Below are 27,048 nucleotides of genomic sequence, written 5' to 3'. Positions count from 1 at the left end.
TGCAGTTAGCTCGGCTGCCTGGGGAAATAGCATCATCAAACATGGAGGTTCGACTCATGTTCTAGTCCGTTGTATTTTGAGACACTCTTATTATAGCACAACAGAGTTGTACTTAACAAATATTGAAATTCATAGACACAAAGGCAAGAATGTAGGAAACAGGAAACTGGGGGAATAAGGATGCTTTTCACTTTTTATCTCAGCCTTACCCATACTTAAGTATCGTCTTTTTTTTTCTTTCCTAATCTTCACACAAATGTTTTGAATGACAGAACAATTAGAAAGAAACCAGATTGCAGTATCTATATCTGTCACTATAACTACATCCTGGCAGACATAAATTCCCTGCTGATTTTGCTGCAGTGTATTATCTGAGAGGTAAGCTAAATCTTAACCTAGTTTTTTCAGTGTAGCAGTGCATTGGAAGAAATGCCTTCTTCATCCTACTCTGAGAGTTGCATTTTTCCCTACTATATGGTAGCTATTTTTTGGATAAAATCCACTTTGTCACAGAAAGCTGCTATTAAAACAAAAAAAAACAATATGGGATGGCTGACACAGGCAGCTATATGCTGCACAGTGGACTGTGTGAAATTGACTAGGAGTATCCAGATAATTTCAGATAAAATGAAGACCAGTTCTACAGGACCATGAAAATACCAGTGCTTTCCCTGGATCACTAGCCTCATTCCAATTTCCAAAGGCAGTTGCTCCTTTGGCTGTTGTTGCTTCAATGATGCCAGAGTATATTTTTATCAGCTTACATAATATTCTGACAGCCCTGTATTCTGAGTTAAATGAAATATTTTTGTGCAAATATACATAACTCCAAATTCATTGGAACCCAAATTAAGTCAGCAGTTTTGTATGAACTATATATAATTAGTAGATAAAAATTCAGAGACTGTGGCTTCAGGAAATAACACAAGATGACCTTTTTTGTGATTTAGCTGATTTGAATTTGTCACAGGTTTTAAGGAAAAAGTTATCTTTCTCATTTACTGGCAACATGCTCCTTTCCCATTTCTCATCATAATGTAAATTAAGGCTGGTTGGCTTTTGTTATTAGAAAGTCTAAAGGTGAGTACTTTTAGACATGGCAAGAGCTATGGGTATGAAGACTGTTCATCAGATATCAGTGTACACAGTGAACAATTCTGACCCTGGCGGTTGGATGCCCACAGCTAAAAAGCTTTCCCAGTCATCCAATTAGGAAGGTAGCAACTGTTCATAATTATGCATATGTGATGCACAACCAACTCCTTTATTCTTTAGCTGAAAATATTTGTTGTCTTAATGTCTCTGTATTGCTTTGAATTGAATGAGCTCTTATGTTATAGCCTTGATCAATATTTCCTACCCCTTTCTACAAAATGGCAAATAGAATTTCTGGGCACTTTATCGTGCTGCAGAGGTCTCTGTCATCAGCTGCAGCAAGAACATTAGTGTTCAGTTAATTGGTACAGATGGCCACAGCACTGATTCTACCATTTCATTCAGCAGAGAGCTGGATACTGGGGCTGGTACGCAGATGTCAGACCAGCGGCTTTGTTGCTTTCAATGTTGTGTTGCTTTCAAATGCCTTGCACCTCTCTCTCTCCCTCCCTCCCATCTTCCCTCCTTTTTCAGTTTCTCATATATCTTTCATAAATTTAAAACATAAATATAGGGCACCTGGGTGGCTCAGTCAATTAAGTGTCTGCCTTCGACTCGGGTCATGATTCCAGGGTCCTGGGATAGAGCCCCATGTCTCTGCTGAGCAGAGAGCCTGCTTCTCCCTCTCCCTCTGCCTACTGCTCTGCCTGCTTGTGTGTGCGCTTTCTCGCCCTCTGTCAAATAAATAAATAAATAAAATCTTTTTTAAAAATTTAAAAAACATAAATATATGGTTCATATAATCATTTTAAAATATGCATTGATTTATGTATCACTGTTTTTGTTTCAGAATATTCTAGATATAATAAAAAGAAATCAAGTACTTATAACTTGAAAAACACTGTGAGGAGTAGTTAAAGAATCCAAGTTATAGGAGAAGTAGCCCCTAATTATAGGAGAGAGATGCAGTAATTTGTGTATTAGGGGTGCCTATTGTAAAAGTGGGGAAATATTCCAAAATACTACTTAACATTTGGAATCCTTATTGAAAAAAAAAATGAGGTAAGTATGATACATGGCAGGATGTCTTCACTGAAAAGTATTAAAAAAAGAAGAGAAGAGATTTACTCTGTCCTGAAGTGAAATACAATGGTCAGATAGAAAGGGAAGATTTTGCATCAAGGATGGAGGGCAGAGGGTAGGCTTTCCTTCAGTAGCAGGAGTAAGATGGCAAACGCTCTAGATGTGTGGGATGATGAGTAGTGGAACAGCTTGTCAGGATTCGGTTGTTTATGACATAGGAGGTATAACTGGGATAATTTGGTTAGTGCTAGATTTAGGAGTTTTGAACTTCTGGCCTGGGAATTTAAACATTTTCCTAAAGTCATTAGTGAGTCATTGAAGGCTACAGAAGAAATTCAAACAGAGAGAGAGAGAGAAAGAGAAACAGTAGGGGGGCAGAGACTATAACAATTATGACACATGATATATTTTGTTTGGGGGAATTTTTTTTTTTTTTTTTTTTTTGGTTCACTCATCTACCCTGGGTGTTGGAAAAACTTTCCTATAAAGGGCCAGGCAGTTAATTTTTTTTTTTAAAGATTTTATTTATTTATTCAACAGAGATAGAGACAGCCAGCGAGAGGTGGAACACAAGCAGGGGGAGTGAGAGAGGAAGAAGCAGGCTCCTAGCGGAAGAGCCTGATGTGGGGCTCGATCCCATAACGCCGGGATCACGCCCTGAGCTGAAGGCAGACGCTTAACCGCTGTGCCACCCAGGCGCCCCCAGGCAGTTAATATTTTGGGCTCTGTAGCCTGTGTCATCTCTGTCACAACTACTCAACTCTTGTTGGGGCATGTGAACAGCCATGGGTGTACCACAGAGTGTAGTTGTGTTTGGTGAAACTCTTATTTATGGACACTAAAATTTAAATTTCCTAAAATGTTCGTGTGTTGTAAAATATTGTCTTCTTTTGATTATTTTAACCATTTTGAAATTTCAAAACTCTTCCATGGGCTATTATGTAAAAATAGGCAAAGGCCATAGATTGCTAATCCCAATCTAAACAACGAAATGCTTCTCTTCTCTTATCTTTTCCATGATTCTTACTCTTTTTAAGAAAATATAGGCTCTCTCATTTTATAATAAAACATAATTTATAATAAAATGTTTTTTGAAGAATTATTTATTTTTAGAAAGAGCTTGAGCAAATGCAAGGTGGGGGAGGGGCAGTATGAGAGGGAGAGAAACCCTCAAGCAGATTCCTGGCTGACGGTGGAGCCTGAAGTGGGGCTTGATCCCAGGACCCTGAGATCGTGACCAGAACCAAAACCAAGAATCAGATGCTTAACCGACTGAGCCATCCAAGCACCCCAAAAACACATTTTGTAATAAACATTATGCACACTTCTGAGAAATTTTCTTTCAAGTCTTCAATTTCATTTAAATAATTTTGGATAATCTTGTTATAATTAATTATTAATTTATTTTATTAAACTTCTGTTTTCTATGCTTAGCATATAGCCTATATATAAAAATAACTGTATGTGGCTGTATTGAGACACAGGTTATGCTTCCATCACAGCAGGCTTGTTGTGGTGGTGACAGTGAGGTCTGTAATATTTTCTGCTAGGCTCATGGAGTAGTGTGGAAGTCACAAGACTTTTCAGTACTAGAAACAATGAAGGAATAACAATTTTAGATCATTTGCCAAAATAGCAACCAATGTACTTCCAACAATTTGGATTCTAGGGCCCTAAAGTAAAGAAACTGGATTCCAAAGATTACAGGTGGGGAATTTTTGAATTGTGATATGTGCATCTCCAAGTGGAGATCAAAGAAGCCCAACCTAAAGAACTCTAGACTGACCGTGACAACTGTGGTTTGAACAAAACGTCTTTTGAAGATTTTGATTCTGACTTTGAAGGAACTGTGGTTATTGGTAGTAGAAGGAACCAAATGTAAAAATCCTGAACAAAAATGTATTGACTTGAACAAATAACTATAATAGATGCATGCATGATTCACTAAGAAAAAATCATTTGGGGTATTTGTGATTTAATCGTGATTCTTCTAAGTAAGATGAGAGAGATAATGAAGTCAGCTGTTGCTAGGTTTTTATGCATTAGGAAGAGTCTGGAATTGGTGGTTGCAACCTACTTGAAATGGTGATTTCCTCATGAGCAGACAGGGATAGAGGGGACAATTTAAGAGCATTGAAGAATTCAGGTTCTATTAGGATGTCATTTTCCTAGGTCTGCGCGCTGCACAGTCATGTTATTCTAGAAATGTAAGCTTGTATCATATTATATGTGTGTGAGGAGCATTCAAAATGGGCCTCCTGAACTAATCTGTTACAGTGCATTGTTGTAGTGTAATAGGTATCCCTTCTGGATCTCCACTGTTAATTCCTAAACAACACATGGTTCTCATTGAAGAAATAGCTTTATTGTGAAAAAGGATTTGGAAATTCATATAGGCTAAAGATGACAAGAGAAGAGAAGGTAAGATTCCTTTTGATTCTTCCGTTCTCCTGCAGAGAGATATGTTGAAGTTGGACCTTGCTGGGCCTCCAGGGTGAATCTACATATCAGTGCAATGCAAGGAGCTTTTTCTCACTTCGGTAGATTAAAAAAAAAAAAAAAGCCCCCAGCAGGGGAGCAGCAAGATACACAAGCCAACTCTTAACCAGAATAAAGAGACATATAAATAAAAATACATTAATAGTAGGGGACCTCAACACTCCACTATCAGAAATAGACAGAACACCCTGGCAAAAACTAAGCAAAGAATCAAAGGCTTTGAATGCCATACTTGACGAGTAGGACCTCATAGATATATATAGAACACTACACCCCAGAACCAAAGAGTACTCATTCTATTCTAATGCCCATGGAACATTTTCAAGAATAGACCATGTTCTGGGACACAAAACAGGTCTCAACCGATACCAAAAGATTGAAATTATCCCCTGCATATTCTCAGACCACAACGCTCTGAAATTGGAACTCAACCACAAGGAAAAATTTGGAAGAAACTCAAACACTTGGAGACTAAGAACCATCCTGCTCAGGAATGACTCGATAAACCAGGAAATCAAAAATCAAATTAAACTATTTATGGAGACCAATGAGAATGAAAATACAACAGTCCAAAACCTATGGGATACTGCAAAGGCAGTCCTAAGGGGGAAATACATAGCCATCCAAGCCTCACTCAAAAGAATAGAAAAATCTAAAATGCAGTTTTTATATTCTCACCTCAAGAAGCTGGAACAGCAACAGAGGGACAGGCCTAATCCACGCACGAGGAAGCAGTTGACCAAAATTAGAGCTGAAATCAATCAAGCAGAAACCAGAAGTACAGTAGAGCAGATCAACAGGACTAGAAGCTGGTTCTTTGAGAGAATCAATAAAATTGACAGACCACTGGCAAGACTTATCCAAAAGAAAAGAGAAAGGACCCAGATTATTAAAATTATGAATGAAAAAGGGGAGGTCACGACGAACACCATTGAAATTGGAAGGATTATTAGAAATTTTTATCAACAGCTATATGCCAATAAACTAAGCAATCTGGAAGAGATGGAATCCTTCCTGGAAACCTATAAACTACCAAGATTGAAACCGGAAGAAATTGATTCCTTAAACAGGCCAATTAATTATGAAGAAATTGAGTCAGTGATAAACAACCTTCCAAATAACAAAACTCCAGGCCCGGACGGTTTTCCTGGGGAATTCTACCAAACATTCAAAGAAGAAATAATACCTATTCTCCTAAAGCTATTTCAAAAAATAGAAACAGAAGGAAAGCTACCAAACTCATTCTATGAGGCCAATATTACCTTGATCCCCAAACCAGGCAAAGACCCCCTCAAAAAGGAGAATTACAGACCGATTTCCCTAATGAATATGGACGCCAAAATCCTCAACAAGATACTTGCTAATAGAATCCAACAGTACATTAAAAGGATTATCCATCACGATCAAGTGGGATTCATACCTGGGATGCAAGCGTGGTTCAATATTCGCAAATCAATCAGCGTGATACATCATATCAACAAGAAAAGACTCAGGAACCATATGATCCTCTCAATCGATGCCGAAAAAGCATTTGACAAAATACAGCATCCTTTCCTGATTAAAACCCTTCAGAGTGTAGGAATAGAAGGTACATTTCTCAATCTCATAAAAGCCATCTATGAAAAGCCTACTGCAAATATTATTCTCAATGGGGAAAAGCTGGAAGCCTTTCCCTTAAGATCAGGAACTCGACAAGGATGCCCACTCTCGCCACTATTATTCAACATAGTACTAGAAGTCCTTGCAACAGCAATCAGACGACAAAAAGGGATCAAAGGTATTCAAATTGGCAAAGAAGAAGTCAAAATGTCTCTCTTTGCAGATGACATGATACTCTATATGGAAAACCCAAAAGAAGCCACTCCCAAACTATTAGAAGTTATAGAGCAATTCAGTAACGTGGCGGGATACAAAATCAATGCTCAGAAATCAGTTGCATTTCTATACACGAATAACGAGACCGAAGAAAGAGAAATTAGGGAATCCATCCCATTTACAATAGCACCAAAAACCATACGTTACCTTGGAATTAACTTAACCAGAGACGTAAAGGACCTATATTCTAGAAACTATAAATCACTCTTGAAAGACATTGAGGAAGACATAAAAAGATGGAAAGATATTCCATGCTCATGGATTGGAAGAATTAACATAGTTAAAATGTCCATGCTACCCAGAGCAATCTACACTTTCAATGCTATCCCGATCAAAATACCGAGGACATTTTTCAAAGAACTGGAACAAATAGTCCTTAAATTTGTATGGAAACAGAAAAGGCCCCGAATCTCCAAGGAACTGTTGAAAAGGAAAAACAAAGCTGGGGGCATCACAATGCCGGATTTCGAGCTGTACTACAAAGCTGTGATCACAAAGACAGCATGGTACTGGCACAAAAACAGACACATAGACCAATGGAACAGAATAGAGAGCCCAGAAATGGACCCTCGGCTCTTTGGGCAACTAATATTTGATAAAGCAGGAAAAAACATCCGGTGGGAAAAAGACAGTCTCTTCAATAAATGGTGCTGGGAAAATTGGACAGCTACATGCAAAAGAATGAAACTTGACCACTCTCTCACACCATACACAAAAATAAACTCCAAATGGATGAAAGACCTCGATGTGAGACAGGAATCCATCAAAATTCTAGAGGAGAACATAGGCAGCAACCTCTATGACATCGGCCAAAGCAACCTTTTTCATGACACATCCCCAAAGGCAAGAGAAACAAAAGATAAAATGAATTTATGGGACTTCATCAAGATTAAAAGTTTCTGCACAGCCAAGGAAACAGTCAGAAAAACTAAGAGGCAGCCCACGGAATGGGAGAAGATATTTGCAAATGACACTACAGATAAAGGACTGGTATCCAAGATCTACAAAGAACTTCTCAAACTCAATACACGAGAAACAAATAAACAAATCAAAAAATGGGCAGAAGATATGAACAGACACTTTTCCAATGAAGACATACAAATGGCTAACAGACACATGAAAAAATGTTCAAAATCATTAGCCATCAAGGAAATTCAAATCAAAACCACACTGAGATACCACCTTACGCCAGTTAGAATGGCAAAAATAGACAAGGCAAGAAACAACAATTGTTGGAGAGGATGTGGAGAAAGGGGATCCCTCCTACATTGTTGGTGGGAATGCAAGTTGGTACAGCCACTCTGGAAAACAGTGTGGAGGTCCCTTAAAAAGTTAAAAATTGAGCTACCCTATGATCTAGCCATTGCACTACTGGGTATTTACCCCAAAGATACAGACGTAGTGAAGAGAAGGGCCATATGCACCCCAGGGTTCATAGCACCTTTGTCCACAATAGCTAAATCGTGGAAGGAACCGAGATGCCCTTCAACAGACGACTGGATTAAGAAGTTGTGGTCCATATATACAATGGAATATTACTCAGCTATCAGAAAGAACGAGTTCTCAACATTTGCTACAACATGGACGGCACTGGAGGAGATAATGCTAAGCGAAATAAGTCAAGCAGAGAAAGACAACTATCATATGATTTCTCTCATCTATGGAACATAAGAACTAGGATGATCGGTAGGGGAAGAAAGGGATAAAGAAAGGGGGGGTAATCAGAAGGGGGAATGAAACATGAGAGACTATGGACTCAGAAACAAACTGAGGACTTCAAAGGGGAGGGGGGTGGGGGAATGGGATAGACCAGTGATGGGTAGTTAGGAGGGCACGTAAAGCATGGTGCACTGGGTGTTATACACAACTAATGAATCATCGAGCCTTACATCGGAAACCGGGGATGTACTGTATGGTGACTAACATAATATAATAAAAAATGATTAAAAAAAAAAAAAAGGTGAAAGTAACCCTCCGAAAGATATCCAGTTTAAATCCTTAGAACTCACAAATATTACCTTATTTGGAGAAAAAGGGGTGCATCTTTTCTGATGTAATTAAGGATCTTGAGATGAGATAATCTTGAATTATGGGTGGATCCTAAATTCCATGTCAAGTATCCTTAAAATAGAAAAAGTAGAGGGAAATTTGAGACAAACAGAAGAGGACGCACAGGCAGAAGAGGGGAAAGCAGTGGTGAAGACCATGGCAGAGACTGGAGTGATGTGGCCAAAAGCCAAAAAAGCCAAGGAATTCCAGCAGCCCCAAAAGCTGGAAGAGGGAAGGGAAAGATACTCCCCTAGAGCCTTCAGAGAAAGTACAGCTCTGCCAAGACCTTGATTTCAGACTTCTGACTTCTATGAACCATGGGAGAGTAAATTTCTTGTATTTCAAGCTACCCAGTCTGATACTCGTTACAGCAGCCACGGGAACCTAATATACGCCCATTTTTTTCTATTTGGACACAGCAAACACGAAAGCAAACTTGTGTGTGTGTTTGTGGGAAGGGGATAACGGATGAATTCAGAACCTACTTAGTGCCAAGCCAACTAACTGGTTGGGTATGCCAGATATTTATAGCCTTTGCCTGGGGATGTCTGATGTCCATGCCTAGAGATCATGGTATTAAGTCCTTCCTGACAGAGGATGCTGAGCTTGGATACGGCCTCTCCTCCTGCGAAGGAAAGCTAAAAGGATGTCAAGACAGAAGGGAAGGATCATTACTGTTTTAATCAGTTCTCCTTATTTTGTTCTTCTGAAAACATTACATTCATTCCACTGAAGCAAAAATTTGGAATTGGGAGTAGTATTCATAGGATAATAGATCAAGTACTAGGTAAATTTGTGATGGAGGGCAGGCAATTTATCAGTGTCATTTTGGCAAACATATACCTTTCCTTCTGGAAATGCCTATTATCATCTGAGAAAAGGCCAGCCTGGAGATAAGCTCATACTTGCAGATCATTTGCCTCTCTGCTCACAGATTCATTCCTACCTCCACCCTGATCTTTTTATCACAAAACGTTGAGTGCTACACACCATTGTTCCCAAGCTGGTTTTTGGCAAGTGCCAGTGAAGTCCATGGCAGAACATTGGAGGGTGGGAAGAAGAAAAAAGCCAGGACATTTTTCCCTCTCGTAATTTGTATGAATTTCTCACAGTAGCTCCTTGGTTTCACCTCCTGCCAACCAGTTCTGCTCTCCAATGTCACAGGTACCACCAAAGGTGGTGTTTGATTTCCTTTTCTTCCACCTCCTTTGTGACCAGATACTCATACTAACAGCCTCTATTAACTGATTGGATCTTGACCAATAGGAAATCAAAGAGAAAATGTCACATTGGCTTACCATCAGTTTGAATTTGAGGACAAAGCAATCAGTCCTGCCCAGTCATTGAGGTGCTCCTGGTTAAGATAACAATCCAGACATGGATGACGATGTACATCTTCCAAGAAGAATTCGTCTGTGCATTCATCCTCCCAGAGACAGAGGTAAAACTCAGAGGTATCTGACGACATGGGCAGTCAATAAAGCCCATATCCAGGCTCAAATCCAAGACTTCTGTCCCTCAACCCTATGGTCTTTGCCTTAATGCATTAGGAAGATATGCCATCCTTTCTTTTGTCTGCAAGGTATAACAAGATGACGGTATTTTGATATTTTGAAGGCAGGTGAACTTCACATCAAGTTCCGATTTCTGATGCAGAAGGAATTAGTCTATGATAGTAAATATTCAAAACAGAAGTACTGAATTATTATTAAGACAGATATATAATGTATATTCTTATATGAATTGAAATCCTTGGCTTATTGAGATGAAATGATTCAAAACAAAGGAGTATTCTAGAGTGTGGTAAATCTGCAGAAAAGGAATATTTCCAGGGTCTAAGGGAATAAAAGATATACAATATTTTGGTTAATATTAAATTGCAAATGTATATTTATTATTACTATTGCCATAAATGTTTTCAATAGAGTTTATATTATTTCCCTCAGGAGGTTTTTATTTCATGTCATTATATTTTGTTATGTACTTCAAAGATACCTCATTGGTTAACACACGTATATTTTATTAAATATGTTTAGAGTATCTGGGACAATGCTAATCATTGAAATATTTATATTATCTTTGCTATTTCTCCTCACATAATAAATATACATCCAATGGACTATTATAAAGTACAACTAAAAACTTGATTTATTAATAGTTGTATTAAAAATACTATTTCTTCAAAATATGATATATAAAAGTAATATATAATAGCTATAAAATTAATAAGCATGTATTTGAAATCTTAAATGAATTGCTAGACAAAAGAATTTATAAAGAAAAATGCTAATTTCCAATGGTTTAACATCTTTGTAGCAGATATTAGGAATTCAACATTCTTTCTAGAAAATAAAGACTTACTCAGGCAAAGAGGATTTTTAAAAATAGTTTTAAAGTACTTATATATATTGTCTTTAGTTTTTAAAGTTTCCTTTAGAATGCCTTTAATTTGAAGAATTTCGAAGAGTAAAAGAGTAATTTTCTTCAGATAAAGTATTAATAATATAGTATATAAATTGTATTCTTTCATTAACAAGGAATGGAACAGTACATTGAGTTACCATTTTTGAAAACATTGGTTGACTTTTACAAATTATTTTATAATAATTCTGTTTTTTTATTTATATAAACTGAGAATAATAAAGATTATATGTAAATATTTTATACACATAAGTGGGTATGTTACTTGCTATGTAACATATTCTCTGTGACTGACATTTGTATGGGTGAATAAATCTGTGAAATAGCAACAGGAGTAAATCAAAGAAAAGATTTCTAGAATGTCTTCTTACATATTTGTAGTTCACACAAGTTTAAAAGTAGAATAAGAAAGAAATCCACAGATTTAGTGCAATCCTTATCAAAATACCAACAACATTTTTCACAGAACGAGAACAAATAAAAATAAAATTTGTGTAGAACCCAGGACCCCAAGTAGCCAAAGCCATGTTGAAAGAGAAGAACAAAGCTGGAGGTATCACAATTCTAGATTTCAAGATATACTGCAAAGCTATAGTAATCAGAACAGTGTGGTACTGTCATAAAAATAGACACATTGGTTGATAGAACAGAATAGAGAACGTGGCAATAAACCCAGTCAGTTAATCTATGACAAATGAGGAAAGAATATGCAATGGAGAAAAGAGAGTCTCTTCAACAAATGGTCCCAGGAAAACTGGATAGCAACATGCAAAAGAATGAAACTGGACCACTTTCTTACACCATATACAAAAATAAACTCAAAATGGATTAAAGATTTAAATATGAGACCTGAAACCATAAAACTTCTAGAAGAAAACTTGGGCAGTAATTTTTTTGACATTGGCTGCAGAAATGTTTTTCTAGAAATGTCTCTTCAGGCAAGGGAAACAAAAACAAAACAGTTGGGACTACATCAAAATAAAAGGCTTCTGCACAGCAAAGGAAACCATCAACAAAACTAAAAGGCACAACACTTAATAGAAGATATTTTTAAGTGATATATGAGATAAGGGGCTAATATCCAAATTACATGAAGAACTTATACAACTCAAGAGCAAACAACAACAGCAACAAATAATAATAATCCGATTAAAAAAGGGATAAAGAAAGGGGGGGTAATCGGAAGGGGGAGTGAAGCCTGAGAGACTATGGACTCAGAAACAAACTGAGGGCTTCGGAGGGGAGGAGGGTGGGGGAATGGGATAGGCTGGTGATGGGTATTAAGGAGGGCACGTATTGCATGGTGCACTGGGTGTTATACGCAACTAATGAGTCATGGAACTTTACATCAGCAACCAGGGATGTATTATATGGTGACTAACATAATATAATAAAAAATATTATTAAAAAAATGGGCAGAGAACCTGAACAGACATTTTTTGAAAGATGGCCAACAGACACATGAAAAGATGCTCAACATCACTAATGATCAGGGAAATGCAAATCAAAACTGTAATGAGATTTCACCTTACACTTGTCAGAATGGCTAAGCTCTAAAAGACAAAAAATAACAGGTGTTGATGAGCATGTGGGGAAAAAGGAAACTTCCTGCACTGTTGGTGGGAATGCAAACTGGTGCAGCCACTGTGGAAAACAGTATGGAAGTTCCTCAAAAAGTTAAAAATAGAGCTACCCTATGATCCAATAATCCCATTACTGGGTATTTACTCAAGGAAAACAAAAACACTACTTTGAAAAGATACATGCACCCCTCTGTTTGTTGTATCATTATTTACAGTAGCCAAGGTATGGAAGCAGCCCAAGTGTCATAGATGAGCGAGTGGTGTACACACACACACACACACACACGCACACACACACTGGAATATTAATCATAAAAAGGAGATCTTGCCATTAGCAACAATATGGATGGACCTAGAGGGTATAATGCTAAGAAATAATCAGATAGAGAAAGACAAATACTATAGGATTTCACTCATATGGGGAATTTAAGAAACAAAACGAATAAACAACAACAAAAGAGACAAAAAACAGTCTTAAATACAGACAACAAATGTGGTTGCCCGGGAGGAGGTGGGTGGGAGGGTGGGTGAAGTAGGTCAAGGGGATTAAGAATACACTTACCTTACCGAGCACTGAGAAACATGTACAATTGTTGGATCATTATATTGTAAATGCTTGCACTTGATTAAGGACGTAAATGATTCAGTTCCCTTCATCTCTATGATAGGGAAAAATCTAAATTGAAATAACTATTGATGGTAGATTAATATTTTTATTTCAATGTATGAAAAACAGCAGTTAGTTTAAATAAGAGGAATAAACACTCTTTATAGGCCAAGTATAAAGATACAAATACCAGTGCATAAATAATAACATATCTATCAACAGAGTGACTGCAAAAAAAGTGTCCTAAGTAGAGATTTATGCCATCACTCACCCCAACACATACAGAAATGAGCAAAAAGATGCAAAATAGTAGAGATAACATCATAAATTTTGAAGCTAAGAAAGGGTCCAATATGCACTACAAATAACAAATGCTCGCAGAAACACATGGCTTGTATCACATGGAAGGCAATCTGGCGAGCATATAAAGAAGCTATGAGCACATTGCAGTGCAACTAGAAATGAGGTAACTCTGATGGCCCCGTTCAGTTTTGCCAGCAGGGTGGTGACAATTGATCAAAGTTCAAGAAGGACAGCAAATACTCTATTTCTATCCCACCACTGATAATTGGCAACATGACAGGCTGGGGAAATGCCGTCTTTCAAGCAGAAGTTGGAGCAAAGCTGACGGGGCAACAGAACTTTTGTGTTGCCTTTGCTCATAAAACAGACTTCTAGAACGGTTGGAGAGTAGCAACCAAAAAGGCTTGGAAGAACGCAACAGCCCTGACTGGACAGTACGTAGCCCAGCACTTACCAGCAGGCTTCTGTGATGTGGACAACATGCTGCATCGACGGAGAGCGGCTTGACCGGCCTGTAGGAACACTGGCCCTTCCTTATTGCTCTGAGTCAGAGGTGAGGTTGCACCTGGGGAAATTGAACTGAAATCTACAAAATTGCTGATAAGCCCCATACTAATGACCACATTTAATCATTCCACACTTTTATAAACATGAGCAAATAATAAATTCCATCCTACCTTTATTTCTATTTCTATTATTATTGTTAGGTATAATGGAAATTAGTTAGCTGGTATTTTCTTTAGGATTTCTACTTTTGTGGCTCCAAACAAAGTAGGCCTGTGATTTATTTTCTTTGTACTTTCCCAATCCGCTTTGCTGACCACAGTGGCAATAATTTTGTAAAATAAATTAGGTAATGTTTGTTCTGTTACTATTTGCTGTAACAATTCCTATAAGAAAGAAATTACATCCGCCTTTACACTTTCAGGAAAATTTTATATCTGTAAAATTAAGTCTGGGCCTCTTTGGTGTGTGAGGTGGTCTTTGCTTACCATTTCAATTTATTATTTATTAGTCTATTTAGCTGTTCTTATTCTTTTTTACACTTATTCTTTTATATTTAAAAATTTTTGCATTTTTTTTCCATTTAATATTGATTTTCTAACATTTCAGTTTCGATTTTTTATACTAATGCTCAGATATAATTTATGTAAAATAAATGCATGCATTTCAAGTGTATAGTTTGACGAGTTACCACACACACACACACACACACACACACACACACACACACTCACACACTGTATAACCTCATCCACAATCAAGATTCACTCAAACCAAACACATTGTCTGCAGGAGGCCCTAGTTTGCCTTGTCAAACCCTCCCAGCTCCCAGCCCAGCCCAGGCCCCAGGCCACCACCCAACTGTTTATCTGTCACTACCAAATCCATTTATCTCTTCTAGAGTTTCATATTTGTATCCTACAGTAGATATTCTTTTGTATTTGGCTTCTTTCTCAGCATAGTGATTTTGAGATTTATCCATATTGTTATAACATACCTTCTTTTATTTTATGGCTAAGTATTCCATTAAATGGATATAGCACAATTTATTTGTCTTTCTCTTGATGATGGACATTTAGGCTTCCAATCTGGGGCTATTAGGAAGAAAGCTGCTCTGTGTGTTATCATATAAAGATTTGCATGTGTCTTAGCTCAGGCTGCTAAAATAAGACACCGTAGACTGGGGGGTGCCTTAAACAACAGAAATGGTTTCTCCTGGTTGTATAGGCTGGGAAAGCCAAGATCAAGGGGCTGACAGATTTGGTTCTAGGTGAGGGCCGTCTTCCTGGCTTATAGAAGCCGCCTTTACCTGTGTGCTTACATGTCCTTTCCTCAGTGCAAGTGTGTGGACAGGAGGTAGCTCTGGCGTGTCTTCCTCTTACAAGTGCACTCACCAGACCACGGGAAAGCCGCCCTCAGTAGCTCACCTGAGCTCAGTCTAAACTTCATCCTTTCCCAAAGGCCTCAACTCCAAATACCAGCACTTAACATATCGATTTGCAGAGGACACATTTGGTTCATAACAGTGTGGGTATACAGTTTTTATATATGGTGGGGTGAATTACTCAGAGTGGCATTGCCGGGTTGTATGTACATAGGTATTTATGCATGTTGTGTGTTCTAAGTGTGTGTTTAACCTCTTAAGAAACTGCCGAGTTGTTTTCCAAGTAGAGGTACCATTTTATATCCCCCACCCTCAGCAGTGTATGAAAATTTCAGTCTCTTTGCATTATAAACAATAGTTGCCAGTTTTTAAATTTTTCAATTCTAATGGTGTGTATTGTTATTTTATTATTGTTTGAATTTGCATTTCCCAATGGCTAAAGATGTTGAATATTTTTTACGTGTTTATTGACCATCTCTCTATCTTCTTTGGTGTAATTTTATTCAAATATTTTGCCCTTTTTTGTTAGGTTGCTCGTCCCCTAATTATTGAATTGTAAGAATTCCTGATGTGTTTTGTATACAAGTCTGTGTCAGAAAGCTGTAGTGCAATTATTTTCTTCAAGCACTTTGATTACCTTTTCATTTTCTTCTTCAATATACAAAATTAATTGTATTATTTGAAAAGTTTTTAGTTTTCATGAATTCCAATTTATCAGCTTTTTCTTTATAATTCATGCATTTTGTATCCTAAGAAGTTCTTGCTTATCACAAAGTTTTCAAGATTTTTCCCTAGAATACTTTCATCTAGAAGTCTTACCATTTTGGCTCATATGTTTAACTCTATGATCCGTATTTAGAGAATTTTTGTGCGTGATGTTTTAAAAGACTTGAGATTTATTTTCTTTTACATATGGATATTCAGTTGTTTTGGCACCAGTAGGTGCAAAGAATATTTGTTCTCCACTGAATTACATAGGTACTTTTGTCAAACATCGATCTATTGTGTTAGATTATTTTGAGACTCTGTTTTCTGTTTCATTGATCTTCATGTCTATAGATATGCAAAAGCCGCGCTCTCTTTGTTATTGTAGTACATACTGAGTCCTCCAAATCTGACTTTTTAAAAAAATTATTTTGGTTAGTCTAGGTCATTTGCATTCTTATATGTTTCAGTTTTTCATCAATTTCTACTAAAAAAATTGCATGAATTTTAATTAGATTTGCATTGAGCATATAGATTATTCTGGGAATAATTGGGTCAAAACAATATTCGGTTTGCTGTCCACAAATATGGCATACCCCTTCCTTTAGTAACGCTTCAGTTTCTCTCAAACATATTTTGTGATTTTCAGTGTATACATATTACACTTACTTTGCTAAACTTATCCCTAATTATATCATGTTTTTGATACTCTTTTAAATAATATAAAAATACTTTTATACATCCAATAATCTACTGCAGGGATATAACATCGCAATTGATTTATAGATATTGACTTTGTGCCACTGATTTTGCTAAACACACATATTTATTCTAACACGCTGTTGATCCTTCACATTTCCTGTGTACATGATTGTGTCATCTAGGAAGAAAGACAGTTTATTTCTTCCTTTGCATATGATTTTAATATATTTTTCTGTTATTACATTGGCTAAGACATCCAGTAGAAGTTTGAAACTAAGTAGTGAGAGTAGACATCTTTTCCTTGTTCCTCATTAAATATGAAGTTAGCTGTAGTTTTTGCAGATGTCCTTTATCAGATTGATAAAATTTCCATCTATTTTTAATGTGCTGAAAATTTTAATCAGCAATGGATGTTGAATCTTGTCAAATGCCTTTTTCTGAATCTTGTCAAATGCCTTTTTCTGAATCTGATTATTGGGTTTTTCTCACTTCCATTTAATACACAGAAATATATTGATTGATTTCTTAAAATGTTAAAATAAACTTGCATTCTTGGAATAAATTCTTCCTTGTCATGATATGTTACTCTTTTTATATATTACTATATTGGCCATGTCAATATTTTTTAAAGAATTTTGCTTCTGTGTTCATGAGAGAAACTGGTTCAGGTTTCTTTTGTTTATATAATCTTTGATTGGTTTTGGTACAGGAAAATGCAAGCCTCATAAAATTAGTTGGTGAGTATTCCCTCTTTTTATCTAAAGGGTTTGTATAGAATTGGTATTGTTTTCATTCTTAAATGATTGGTAGAATTCTCTAATAAAAGCACTTGAGCCTGGAGTTACCTTATCACCTCTAGGGAGATTTTTAACTGCAGACTAAGTTTATTTAATAGATACATGGCTATTCAGGGTATCTATTTCTTCTTAAGCAAGCTAGGTGTTTTGTTTCTTTCAAAGAATTTTTCCAGTTGTCCATTTCATCTAAGTTGTCAAATTTATTGCCATAAAGTGGTTTATTATATTACCTTTTTACACTTATCATGTTTCTAAGTGGTTGTCTTCTTTTTTTTTTTTCATGATTCTGGTAATTTGTGTACTTCTTTTTCTTTTCTTTTTCTTTTCTTTTTTATAAGATTTTATTTATTTATTTGATAGACCGAGAGACAACCAAGGAGAGAGGGAAAACAAGCAGGGGGAGTGGGAGAGGAAGAAGCAGGCTCTCAGTGGAGCAGGCAGCCCAGTGCAGGTCTTGATCCCAGAACGCTGGGATTGCACCCTGAGCGGAAGGCAGACGCTTAAGGACTGCGCCACCCAGGAGCCCCCATGTGTACTTCTTTTTCTTGATCACACTGAGTAGAGGTTTACCAATGTTACTGATCTTTTCAATGATCTTTTGATTTCCTTGATTTATTGTTGGTTCATTTTCTGTTTAATTGATTTCTGCTCTTTATTGTGTTCCTCATTTTCCTTACTTGGCTTTAATTTGATTAATTTTTTCAGCTTCTTAAGATGAAAAATTAGATTATTAGCTTCAAAATTTTTAATTTTTATAATTTAAGCAATAAAGTATTCAAACTTCTTTCTAAACACTGTTTTAGCTACAGCCCAACAATTTTTATATACTCTATTTTTATTTTCCTTTATTCCCCTATACTATCTAATTTCTATCCAACTCCCTCTCCTCCCACTGGTGAATTCTACCAAACATCCTTTTTTCTACTAAAATATAGTTGATACACAATGTTACTTAGTTCCAAGTGTACAACATTCAGGTGACTGGACAACTCTATACATTATACCGTGCTTGCCACATATGTAGCCGCCATTCGTCTCCACGTAACACTATCATAATACCCTTGACTATATACATAGTATCTGTAGATTATTTGAAAATTATTGTTGTGGAATTTCCAACTGTATGGGGTATTTCTAGATATTTTTTACTTTACTTTTTGATTTCTAATTTAATTCTAGTATGTTCAGAGAACATACCCTGTTTGATGTGACCTTTTAAAATTTTATTAGGCTTGTGTTTGGCCCAGCATATAATCTATCTTGCTGAATATTTTATGTGTATTCTGCCATTATTAGGTAGAGTGCTCTATAAATATCAATTAGGCCAAGTAGGTTGGTAGTGTTATTCAAGTCCTCTCTATCCTTACAAATTTAATGCTTGTTTGTCCCATCACTTACTAATAGACGAGTGGTAACCTTTTCAACTATAATTATGGTGATTGGTACATTGTTGAATATTGGGATTTTGTTGTCCTATTTTTATAGATTGTTCAGGTTTTTTTTTTTTTTTTTTGGCCAAATGGCCAAGTTATGGAATCAGTTTGAGCCCTTCAGGGAGTATTTTACAGATTTATTAGGGTAGACTTGAGTAGGCTTCACTCCAAGGATAATTCAAATACCGTCTTATTACCAAGGTGTCACTTCTCATGGCTGTCTAGTGAATGTCTCAGGTGATTGCTGAGGATTACTAATTCTGACTGGTAATTCAAAAGTCTACCGACATGTTTGAACCCTTGAAATTCCTAACTGAGAGTGTATTCAGTCTTCAAGCCCCTCCCTCTCTGAAACTCTGCAACTCCCATCTTCTGCAGCCCCCAGAACTCCAATCTTCAGCTCTTTAATTCATTAATATCACTGAGTTCCCTCTCTCTCTCTCTTTTTTAACCAACCCTGCACTAGTAGTCTAGAAATTGCTGAAAAGTCAGAGTGATGGTATGAGTCACCTCAGTTGCTTTCCACCTTCCCATTTTCATAGTCTTGCATGCCTGTGCTTGAAAGAAATATTTTATTTATTTTGTCTAGAGTTTTCTTTGGTCATAATGGAACAATGGGTCTGGGGTAATTCTTACTCCATCATGGCTGGACGTGGAAATGCATACTTTTTTTTTTTTTTAAGATTTTGTTTATTCATTTGAGAGAGAGAGAGAGACAGCCAGCGAGAGAGGGAACACAAGCAGGGGGAGTGGGAGAGGAAGAAGCAGAATCCCAGCAGAGGAGCCCGATGCGGGGCTCGATCCCAGAACACCGGGATCACACCCTGAGCCGAAGGCAGACGCTTAACGACTGAGCCAACCAGGCGCTCTGAGAAATTCATACTTTTAACACAATTTTAGTAGTTTTAAATATTATTTTTATCTGTAGGTATTTCTCCTTTTTATTTCAGAATAAACTTATTTACATTTGTCTTTTCTTATCAGTGCTCCAAATGTTTAATTATCTTTTTAAGTAACTAGGTTTTAATTTTTTGGATTTTTACTATCATAAGTATGTGTTACTCTTTATTTTACTATCTCTTTTTATTTTTATTTTTATTTTTTTTTTTTAGCTAGGTATCGTGTACTTTATTGATGGTACATGAGAAGATGGTGTTCCTCAAGCCCCTTACCTTCTTTAGGATGAAAACTGTGTAGAGGTTGAGAGATTCTCAGTGTGTTGGGGGATGAGTGGCAGCAAAGACTCTCCAGCAGCTGAGGGCCTCTCTTTTCCTTTCACCTTCACTGGGGTTGATGGTCCAGGGGGCTCTTACTCCTTGAGGGCCATGGGGACCATTAAGCCCACCACCTGTTTGCTGTAGCCAAATTCATTGTTATACCAGAAATGAGCTTGACAAAGTGGTCATTGAGAGCAATGCCAGCCCCAGCATTGAAGGTGAAAGAGTGGGTGTCACTGTTAAAGTTGCAGGAGACAACCTGGTCAGTGTAGCCCAGGACGCCCTTGATGGGGCCCTCCAATGCCTGCTTCATCACCTTCTTGATATCATCATATTTGGCAGCTTTCTCCAGGTAGCAGGTTGGATCCACGACTGACACCTTGGGTGTGGGGACATGGAAAGCCATGCCAGTGAGCTTCCTGTTCAGCTCAGCGATGACCTTGCCTACAGCCTTGGCAGTACCTATAGAAGCAGGGATGGTGTTCTGGGCAGCTGCTCAGCAATCACGCCACAGCTTCCCAGAGGTGCTGTCCATGGTTTTCTGGGTGGCAGTGATGGCATGGACTATGGTCATGGGTCCCTTCATGATACCAGAGTTGTGGACGACCTTGGCCAGAGGGGCCAAGCAGTTGGTGGTGTAGGAGGCATTGCTGATACTCTTGAGGGAGTTGTCATACTTCTCCTGGTTCATGCCCATCACAAACATGGGGCCATCAGCAGAAGAGGCAGAAATGATGACCCCTTGGTCCCCCCCTTCAAGTGAGCCCCAGCTCCTCCATGGTAGTGAAGACCCAGTGTACCCCATAACATACTCAGCACCAGGCTCACCCCATTTAATATTGGTGGAATCTCATCCCTGGAAGATGGAGATGGGCTTAGAATAGATGACAAGTTTCCCATTCTCAGCCTTGACTGCTGTTGAATTTGCCCTGGGTGGAATCATACTGGAACATTAGGCCATGTAGCTGAGATCAATGAAGGGGTGATAGTCATTGATGGTGACAATATTCACCTTGCCTGAGTTAAAAGCAGCCCTGGTGACCAGGTGCCCAGTACGGCCAAATCTGTTTCCTCTAACCTTCAGCATTGTGTCTCAGGGACACAGCTAGTACTGCACCAGAAGATGAGGTTGTCTGTCGAACTGGGAGGAGCAGAAAGCCTCTTCTTACATTTATAATTTGTGAACTCCTTTCTCTGAATTTGCTGTGTAGCACTCTACCTATAACTGTGTTGAAAGCCAGATTTTTTAGTTTTTGATCTTGCTTATTTTTGATAAATGTACTAAGGGCTATAAAATTTCCCAAGCATAGAGTTTTAGCAATGCCTTGCAAATTTTGACATGTAGAGGGGTTTTTTTTAATCAGTATTAATTTTAATTAGTATTTTTTAGTTTCATTGGTATTAATGTTCTAACCAGATGCCCTAGGGGAAAATCCGCTCCTTGTCTCTTCCAGTTTCTGGTGGCAGCTAACGTTCTTTGGCTTGTGGACTGATTACTCCATCTCTGCCTCCCATTACAGGCACACCTTTACTGGATTTAGGGCTCAGCTAGATAATTCATAATTCAAGATCCTTAACCAGATCACATCCTCAAAGCCTTTTCTTGTTTTTGTTTTTTTTCCATAGAAGGAAGCTAATGTCCCCAGGCATGGGAATGTGGAATTAGGGATTCGGACACAGATATCTTTGGGGGGATGCTTCAGTCTACCACAGTCTTCCCTCTGGCCTCCAAAGATTAAAATCCATCCCACGTGCAAAATACATTTATTCCATCCCAGTGTCTTCAAGAGTATCAACCTGTTACAGCATCAACACAAGTCCAAAATGTATCTAAATATCACCAACTCAGAATTTTCAAATCTCATTATTTAAATCAGCAAAATCAACATAATTTAGATTCTGCCTATGATCCATCCTGGAGAAAATTTTATCTCCATCTTTGGGCCTATGAAATTGGAAATCTTGCTGTCTGGTCCCCAAATATAATGTAGAGCTCTGTCAACACACACACACACACACACACACACACACACACACACAACAAAAAACACCTTTCTTTGAAATTTTAAAGGGAAAGTAAAAGAGTTTTATTCAAGCCTAAGTTAGAACAGCTGCCCAAATTACGTAGTCTTCACACAGAAAAGAAGGCTCTGGAGAAGGAATATTTCATACAGAGTTACATATTTTTGTTTATGTAGTTACAAATCACCATGACAAAGGACATTGCAGAAAGTTGTAGACTTTACCTTATGTTTTTAGTATGTATACTAGGCTGTATAACTTTAATCTTTTGGGAACCAGGAAGGTTTTTTTGTTTTTCTTATCTTTATGTCTTGAATGCTCCTTTTTGTTTTGTGTTTTGTTTTAACAAAGCAGACATACAATGTGTGCTCGGGGCAGAAATAAGAGCCCCTGCTCTGAGGTTTTGTGGAGTCATTTTGACCTTGGTAAATGTTAAAGTGTAGCTTCCCTGGGAGCCCAGGAGCAGGAACTACAAATGTTAAAAGTTGAAAATTTCCTTTATCAGCTGGCATAGCATAACAGTTATAGACATTTCTATTCCAGAAGGGATAAAATATAAGGAGGAAAGAAATCAGTGTTCTCAAATAATTTTGAAATCCAACAGGTAAAATCCCACTATGTTTTATGAGTTAGAAATAATTCCATGTGTTTTTAACTTCTGCCCACTGGGCCCAGGGCTCTGCTCTATTTCTAGATCTGGGCATCTGCCTTTGGCCCTACAGCTCCATTCTTCGGGGACCATGGCTCTGCCATGAGTGTATCATCACTTCTTCTTGAAGGATAGTACATGTTTTCAGATGAATAGTTTTATCAGTATGTTTTCTACTTATAGAATTTTGGAACTCTGACATCTTCCCTCATTTTGTCTGGTCTCTGTCTCTTTCATTCCAATGCTAATCTCATTAGCAAGAGATTCCTCCTCAGATCTTTCCTAGATAATTCCATTTCCGTTCCCGGCTTGTGCTGAGATGATTGAGTGAAACCATGAGTCACAAAACTAGTATCTTCAGCAAAATTTTTCTAGCCACACACCTGGCCTTCTCTCCAGAGCACAATTTCCTAACAGCTGGTCTCTGAATTTTAGCATGTTTTGCTCTCTGAACAGGCTGAGAATTTCCCAAATCTTTAAGTACTGGTTCCCTTTTTCTTAACAGTTCTTTCCTTAGTTTCTCTCTTTCCCCATGTGTTTTGCTATAAGCAGCGAGAAGAAACAATGTTGCACCTTCAACACTTTGCTTAGAAATCTCCTCAGTCAAAATCGAAATTCCTTGCTTATGAGTCCTGCTTTCCACACAGCGATAAAACACATTGAGGCAAATAGTCTGCCAGTAAATAATGAGGATTACCTATCACCAATTTCCAATAACACATTTCTCATTTTCTTCTGAGCTTTCACTAAAGTCACCTTTCACATTCATACTTCTGTTCATATTCCTGGTCAAGGCAGTCTAGGGTTTTTCTATCCTCTACCTCAGATTTTTCCCAAGTCTCTGCCTACTGTCCGATTACAAAGGCACTCCACATTTTTACGTATTTGTTACAGCAGCACCCCACTTTCCCCTACCAAAATCTGTCTTAATTCCCTAAGCTGCCATTGCAAATTACCACAAACTCGTTGACTTAAGAGAACAGAAATTGATTCCTTCACAATTCTGGAGGCCAGAAGTTCAACATCAATCTCATTGAGCTGAAATCAAGATATTAACAGGGCCACATTTCCTCCAGAGACTCTAGGACAGATTCCCTGTCTTGCTTCTAGCTTCTGGTGACATTCCTTTGCTTATGGCTAAGTCACTCCAATCTTTGACTACCCGTCCATATTGCCTTCTCCATTATGTATACGTAATGTCCCACAGCCTCTTACAAAGACACTAGATTGGATTTAGAGCCATTATATACATAACATATAAAATATATAATCCAGTATAATCTCTCCATATCAAGATTCTTAAAAACAACTGCAAAGATGCTTCTTACTCATAAGCTAACAGAGCTAAATAGGACCTGGTATCTTTGATGGCATTTTCCCTCTTACTAGAAGTGGCTCATTCCGTTGGGGCCAAGTAACTGGATGTATGGGGTTCTCTTTAATTAAATGCAAACTATCACAGAAGGAGCAAGTTTGTTCTCAGAATTTTTTTGGAATGTATATCCTTAGCATTGTGATTAGCATATATGTAGTAAGTTCTCAAAAATTATAGCTCGTTTTTAATTGATATTATATTTACCATTAGGCATCTCTTAATAAAATCTATAAACCTCCCCTAAAATACATTCAACTCTTCAGATTGTTAGTTATGGATATATTTATTTCAATCCTTCTGTGAATACTGCTTTTAATTTGTATGTAGTATTGTTTTATGATTCTTAAAACTTAAGCAGTAGAAATTCATATTTCTCTAAAACTTCAGAGGCTTTTTGAAAGACAAGGTGATAATTGTGGTTTATTTGATTGTCAAAAATATGAACAATTGCTTGTTATAAAAGAAAAAAAAAAAACACCCTTAGATAATTTCCATCAGTTTAAGGTTGAGATTTCTTTCACTTCACATTTGCTTTATAGTAATGTGGAAGGAAGCATAAAATTTTGTCCCAGAAATCTCTAAAATCAGTTTAAATTTCTAATGCTTTTGAATGTTTTAACTCTCCATTATAACTGTGAACAGACATAATATGTTTATGTCATTTTTTTTCAAAGTCTGTCACTGTCACCTACCAATGAATTGCTGAAAGGATTGAAAAGCTGCATGCCTGCAGTGTAATCATGTTTAATTAATTTATTTAGCAGGATGTCTGGGTGGCTTAGTGGGCTAAGCGTCTGCCTTCAGCTCAGGTCATGATCCTAGGGTCCTGGAATTGAGTCCCACATTCTGGGATTGAGTCCCACATCCGGCTCCTTGCTGAGCAGGGAACCTGCATCTCCCTCTGCATGCAGCTCCCCCTGCTTGTGCTCGCTTTCTGACAAATAATTAAAATATTTTTAAAAATTTATTTGTTTAGCTTTTGTTCCCTGCAATATTGGCTATAAATATATAAAATGCATTCTTATTTCTTAGACCATCAAAATAAATACAATCAGATAAATAAATATATATGATATTTGTGGTGTACGTTTTCTATGTTATTTTAAATATATATGTTAGTCAAAAATTTACATTTATCAGTTTGACAGCTATTTGTGTCTGTGCTGTAGAACTGTTCTAGCTCCTGGGGGTATAGTAGCAAATCAGAGATTATAATTGCTACCCTCCTGGAGTTTATATTCTAGAGGAGAAGAAACATCAACAAACAAAATCAATAATAGAAAAGTAGACTATTTTAGATAGTGATAAGTGTATGAAGAAAAGTAAAATAGAGAACAGGGATGAGTGGTAACAGGAGATGATGTAATGTTACCAGATTAGAAGCCGCTGAGAAGTGGACATTCAAGAAGAGACCTAAAGGAGCTGAGGGCAGAGTCACGTGCAGATCTGTGGAAACACATTGAACCAGAGGAAACGTTAAGTGCTGTGTCTGAGAAGTGGTGATAATGCCAGTGTGTCCGCCTAGAGTTGAGAAGAGGTCATGGTAAAAGATAAGGTTAAAGAACAGGTCAGCTCTGTGGGTCATGTAGGCCACTCTCAAGATCTTGGATTTGACTGTGAATGAGCAAGATTTCTTTGGAGGGTTTTGAGCAAAAAAGTAACCTTATCTGACAATCTTTTAAAAGCACTACTCTCCTTAGAGACTGAACCCGTTTGGGGGGTGGGGTTGGGGAAGGGACTGATATGGTAGATGTGCAGGAAGTTATTTAAGTGATTTAGAAAAAAAATTAATCACATCAGGCTGCTAAAGATGCCTATGATGATGAGTAAAATCTATGATGAGTAAAATTAATTTCAAAGCAAATATCCCAGTGGCTACAGCATTACGATTTATATTTTTATTAAACAATACTGACAAACTTTCCAGGTAATTACTAAATGAGACAACTGTGGAATTTGTTCTATGCTTTTGGGCCTGATTCAAGGGAAGTTAACTTAAGCAGTAAAGAACAGTAAGTAGAGGTAGCTTCCTTAGGAGATGCTTGATTTTTACCTAGGAAGGTTGTATGTTTTACTCCATCCAGAGTTGTTTCCCCCAAAGAAGTCCTGGGTGCATGCCAGCCTGATCCTGAAAAGCTCTTAAAGACTACTGTTATCTGACTCTCTGTTATATCTGTCAGAAAGATGATCTTCTGTCAAGACTTTTGCTGGGTTTTCCTTGTCCATATCCGTACCGTCGAACGCTGTAGCCACCAGCCACGCATGGTTGTGGAATAGTTGAACTGTGGCTGATCTGAATTGGGATCTGCTTTAAGTGTAAACTACATGCTAGATCTCAAATGTTCAATATGAAAAAATAACATATGATATCGCATTAACTATCATTTTTATATTTGATTATATGTTTCAATGTAGTTGCATGTGAAAAAGCTTTTTTAAAAACAAGGCTATTAGAAAGTGTAAGGTTATAGATGTGGCTGACGTTATATTTCTATTGGACAGTGCTGCGGTACATGCTAGTTGAACTCTAAAGCCGTTTTCAAAAGTATAAGACTGAAGTAAGAATAATAAGTGGAATAAGATAAGATAAAAAATAGACTTATTATATTTGGGAATTATGTATATGGTAATGATAGCAGAATAAATAATCGGGAAAATATAAATTGCTTCATTAGTATTATGGTGACAATTGGATAGCTTCGTGTAAAAAAATCTGGATCTCTTCTCTATGAGAATCAGAGTTAA

The 27,048-nt window shown here is 37.3% G+C and overlaps 1 non-coding gene and 1 pseudogene across 1 annotated transcript; one reads left to right on the top strand and one right to left on the bottom strand.

The window, feature by feature from the left end:
- Positions 1 to 3,617: 3,617 nt before the first annotated feature.
- LOC121104332 lies at positions 3,618 to 3,720 on the top strand. The gene has a single exon (XR_005836623.1). It is a non-coding gene; the product is annotated as a small nucleolar RNA SNORA1 (small nucleolar RNA).
- Positions 3,721 to 20,090: 16,370 nt separating this feature from the next.
- On the bottom strand, positions 20,091 to 22,249 carry LOC103677171 (annotated as a pseudogene).
- Positions 22,250 to 27,048: the final 4,799 nt, after the last annotated feature.

This window comes from Ursus maritimus, unplaced genomic scaffold, assembly GCF_017311325.1.
Source record: "Ursus maritimus isolate PB19 unplaced genomic scaffold, ASM1731132v1 scaffold_20, whole genome shotgun sequence".
Lineage (NCBI taxonomy): Eukaryota > Metazoa > Chordata > Mammalia > Carnivora > Ursidae > Ursus > Ursus maritimus.
This window is presented reverse-complemented; position numbering and strand designations above follow the sequence as displayed.